Below are 5,546 nucleotides of genomic sequence, written 5' to 3' on the forward strand. Positions count from 1 at the left end.
GACGGGCTGGCAGTCCTGTGAAGAGATAGGGGGGGTGGAGGGATGGAGTAGGGGGAACACACACTCGCGCGCGCGCACAAATTCTCTCTTCCCCGACTTTGTCCCACTGCAAAGAGGTTTATCCAGCACCAGCAGTAAGAAGTAAAGTTAATTGAGGGTGATACGATTAGCAACGGTGTTGACACACACACTCAAAGTTCAAAGAGCTTCTTGCTCCTTCTCCTTGCATTAATGAACTGTGTGCGGTTGAGTCGCACAAAATTAAGTCTTGATACTTTTTATTATTTATTTATTTAAAGTGCATTGAACCACCCGGGCTCAGATCACAGATCTAATTTGCAATGTGCCCAACACAGAATTGCTAATATAGGCCAATACAGACGGTCTGTCATGAGGAAAAATAACATGAATTGTGCTTCCAAAGCCAGATATACTGCTCCAGTAGACAGAGCTCACATCAGGCATGAGATCCACACATTCATCTTCAGTTCGAACTGTGCAGACAGGAAACATGCTGAACCTAATTATACCACATTGCTCCACGAATCTCTCATCTTGAAAGACAGGAGGCCATGCTTTATTTGTTCTTGTTCAGCATGTAAAGAAAGTCTAACAACTCATATGTACAGACCATGACAATTGTGGGCTGTGGCATAGACTTCTCCTGAGTTAAACTGCTTGTGGAAAGTAAACCCTCCAATCAACACACAGCAAAATCTTAATATAAGGTAGCCAAAGGTCAAGCATGGTGTTCTTTAAAGGGTGGTTAGCCCCAAAGCTTTCCTCCATATAGGGACCAAATGAGTTGGCAGTGCAGTGTATGAGCCCTGAATCAATACTGGCCACAGTCACAAACCAAAAGGACCTGGCATGTCGGACGGAGTTGCATAAGAGTAAGGAGAAAGACTTCAAGAGACAAAACAAAACATATACTTTGTAGTTATTGGCTAATAAGTTAGTTTGCTGTTGGTACTCTTTGAATTGGTGCCAGTTTGGTGCACATCACAGCTACTCATCTGAGAAACACATGCATGTAGGCCTAACTCAAGTCCTCCAAATCACATGGCATTATTTTGTGATTATTTGAAAAATACATATTAAATAACTTCCTCAAGCCAGTTCTCATTTATTTATTTCCTTTATTTTCTTCCACCTTGCATCAGTCGGATCTATCAAGCAATTCCATTTATTTTCAGTCCACTATTTCATTTGCAATATTTCTTTTTTATCCATGAATGAACTTTGAAAGAAAAACTGAAATGTTACAACTAGAGATTTGCACAATGATATATATATATATATATTTAAAATACAGCAAATGCTGTCTATTATATAAGTTTGAAACTAATTTCTAGTGAGCCAATGATTTCAGCAGTAATACGCGATGACAAATCCATTTAGTCTTGGTCCTGACTCCAACTCAACACGGATAAGCACTGCACTGCTTCGGTGACTCAGCAGAGGTGCACTTAATTGCGCAAAGTAGACATTAACAAACATGCGTGAGTCACCGAAGAAAGCTGATGAAGCAGTCCACATTCCCCATGCTCTAGTAGTGCATCTGCAAGTCATCTGCCTGCAGCCCATCAGCTGTGTGTGTGTGTGTGTGTGTGTGTGTGTGTGTGTGTGTGTGTGGCAGCCTGTGATGCATCTGCTTCGCAGCAGGTGAAAAAGCAAAGAAGTTCCAGCATCCAATTTTAGAAAACACAGGGGTTGTTGCTTCCTTAATGAAAACAAGTTGGTGAAAATAGCTCTCAGCCCACACAGATGGTTTGAAGATGCTCATCAATTAACTAAACCTCCTTATAAAAGCAGCTGAGCAGACACACTACACTCCTATCAGAACTTCTGCATTCATTTTTAAGTGGCTGCTTTTAATATTGAGAGGTTGTTTTATTTCTCTGAGCTGAATTTCATGCATCCGTTGATAATGCACAGACAAACTGAATGTCCTGCTCAGCACAGGCTTTTGTTTCTAAATCCTTTGTCTCCCTCTAGTGGTCAAATGGCTGAATTACTTCAAGACTGCTACAGATTAAAATGGCTTGATGCGACACAAGGGCATCTTTTTGAATTTGGAATAGGATATTCAATATTTTCTGCCTTTTTTTTGTTTGAAAATCTCTTAAGAGCATTTGTTAGTTATTGTGTGATGCCTGTTTTATTGTAATAAAAAACAATAGAAATAAAAGCCAAATGGCAAAATAATTCTCTTTTCTCTAAAACCAGACTGAAGGATTGCCATTTATCTGACCTTGCAGACGCATTTTTCACTCATTGATTTTAATACACGTCATTTCTAGATTAATCTCTTAAGCCTAGCTTAAATACAATTACTCTGCAATCAACTAAAACTGCATCGCACCGCAGTAATCTGTTCCAGGATTAAATGCACCACAGTTATTACATTCATACATCAACCATAAGTCCAGGGAAAATGCATTCATTTTAAACAAACAGCTCTGCATAGAAGTCAAGTCATGTAGGTCTTAAAGAATTATTAATTTTGAAAACATAAATGAAAACATTTTGTACTCAATGAGTTACAGAGGCCTTGTTTTTAATGAACCTTTTTTTCATTCAGAAGACCTCTACTCAAGCCACAACAATGATGTTCTTCACCAAAAGCAGCAGAGTGTTTACACATGCATGTTCATAATGCTTCATTGACTATATGCATTTTGGCAAGACACACAAAGAACACTTTGGATGAAAATGTTGGGATGAATATTGTCTAGCAGCTTCAAAGAGAACACGGAATTTTTTTTCAGACTCAAATTAAGATATAAAGCGCAATACATGTATAATCTATTTGATCCTGCTGAGCTATTTTACCTCATCGTTTTAGTTATAATCCACAAATGTACTGAATGGTTTAGTCTCAGCGCTCTCATCAACCTTCTCCCCAGACACAGCAGGCGGCTGTTTTCAGCAACAACAACAAAAAGAAAACACCAACGGTAAATCCACTGTTTGCTACCGGCCCTGCAGAAAACGGCAGACAAAAGTTATGAACACAGTGAAGCATTCAACTCACTTCCAGCTGACATTTAGCTAACTAGCCAGATAGGGAGTTGGTAGAAAAATGATCAATGTGTAGGCAGGTAGGTTTTTCTAAAATAACAACACAACAGCTAGTTGGGGAGGTTTTGTGGCCCCCGGGCGCCATAAAAACACATGTAAGATTCAGGCAGACCGTCTCATTTAAATATGCAAGATGGGTCAAATAACGTTGAACATGATGGCAAATCAATATAAATGCATTTGTTATACGTCTTCCCATACACTTCCACCATTGTTGTGAAACTCTTTGTTCAGACAGAGCCACTTGCATGTAGTATTTAGCACATCAGTAGAACAAGACGAACAAACAGCTCAGCGATAATGAACCCGGGGGCTTCAGCGACGGAGCTTGCCTTAAGCAGTGCATCTACCTCATGATGTTTAGCATTACGACCAAGCGTTTGACCATCTGACCTCCTGTCTGTACATCTGTCGGGCTATTCCTTTGTGATGTGAATGGCAGGTGGCCAGCCTCATTTTCACAGTACCAGGCCGTCATATATATATATATATATATTTTTTTTTTCAAAGCTTCAGTGAATGGAACAACAGGATTTGTAAGGATCTCTCACAGACAAAAGAATGTCATCTCACAGTAACACATTTAGAGTTTGGGGTTGTTGTAATGCACTGAAAAGTTGCTTGTCATATTGAAACATGTGCACCGTAAGTGTGTGGACACAGTGATACATTTTTTTGGGCTTTACTCCATCACATTTAATGTACTGTAAACATGTTGCTAGATTTTACATTGAAAACCAGAATCTCATCAAATGAGGCACAGTTAGACATCAGCATATGACATATTTGAAATTACCTCCACCACAAATAACAACATTAAAATGCTACTTACACATTACTGCATCGATAATATGAATCCAATAATATAAAACATATAATATGATATTCTTATTGGGACAATTTTATACAAGTATTTTTCGTACATTTTGGTGCAAGTACTCCTATTTTTTTAAAGTAAGATTTTCATAGGACTTTTACGTGAAACTGAATATTCTGCAGTGAGGTACTGCATCTGAATACTTCTTCCACCAGTGCAGAAAGCTATGATTGAATTAAATGATGAAATGTAAATGAAATATAACAGAAAACAGATGACAAAGAATGCAAAGGATAATCAAAAGGTTTAGAAACAAATAATTTGATTCCCCCAAGAAAACATTATACATTACATGTATTTAATATATATCTATTTGCCTTTTACCATAAAAAAAGATCTTTATTTTTATTTGTGGAAATATATAGCGTGAACGGGATGTGCTCAGGTTATTGCAATAGGTGTTTAAAAGTAAAAGAAATCAGAATAATGTCTTTGTATTTCTATATTCTACTAAATTATATCAAGTGAAAATGATTTAAAAACCCCACTTATGTTAAGGTCCATAAACAGTAACTCACAGACACTCACACAACCGAACACACTCCAACCCCCACTTGCCGTCCTCACCCCAGGTTCAATCAGCCACATATATTCATGTCTCAACTCCCCAAAGACAGTGGACAGTTGGGGTGGCCTGCTGATTAATTTCACCCCCCCCCCCCCCCCCCCCCCCGCTTCCCTCTGCGTCCTCCTGCCATCACTGCACCCCTCCATCTATCCCTCCCCTACTCTGCAAAGGGCAACAGCTCCAGAGGTCTACCATATGGGCCAGTGTCTGAGCGGCTGACTGCCTGCAGCTTGCATGTGTGTGTGTGTGTGTGTGTGTGTGTGTGTGTGTGTGTGTGTGTGTGTGTGTGTCAAGCCTGTCCTGACTGTTAGTCTGCCCCACCTGTTCCTCTGTAACAACAGACCAGACCCTCTCCACTTCAGGCCGTCCAGGACAGGCTGCTGGATGGATAGATGAACAGACCGCGGACAAAAAAAGATAACTAGATTGAGAGGAAGCTGAGGAGAGATATGCAGATGTGACAGTAGGGTTTTGAAAAGATTTCAATCAAACGTGACAGTCACATTGAGCGACGAGCAGCTGCAAGTCATATCATTGATAAGCACCTGCCAAGCCATTAGAAGAGTCCCCGGAAATGGTGTCAAAATGAGGAGATAGGGGAGAAGGAGATCGGGGTCAGAAAGACATGAACACGGATGGAAAGACTTCACATCGAGAGACAAAGAGATGAGCGGACGATACCGGATGAAACATTTTTTGGAATAATTTATTCTCAAAATATGAATGACAGACTGTGCAGTGAACAGACTGCGGTAGACAGACACACCACGATGCTCCCCAAACACCCGAGGACACAGGATAATAATGAATGAGGACTCGGGGAGGGGGGGGGGGGGGTGATAATGAGAGGTCAAACAGAAGAATAAGTCCCGGGCTTGTACACCTGTGGCCCACCTTCTGCCATCGAAACCGCCCAGCGACCATTTTTGTTTTAACCCCCACCACGTTCAGTTACTCTCATTATAACCTACTGAATAATGTAAAGGTACACATGCATGAGGGATCCGAGCGAAGGGA

This window comes from Melanostigma gelatinosum, assembly GCF_949748355.1.
Source record: "Melanostigma gelatinosum genome assembly, chromosome: 3".
Classification (NCBI taxonomy): Eukaryota; Metazoa; Chordata; class Actinopteri; order Perciformes; family Zoarcidae; genus Melanostigma; species Melanostigma gelatinosum.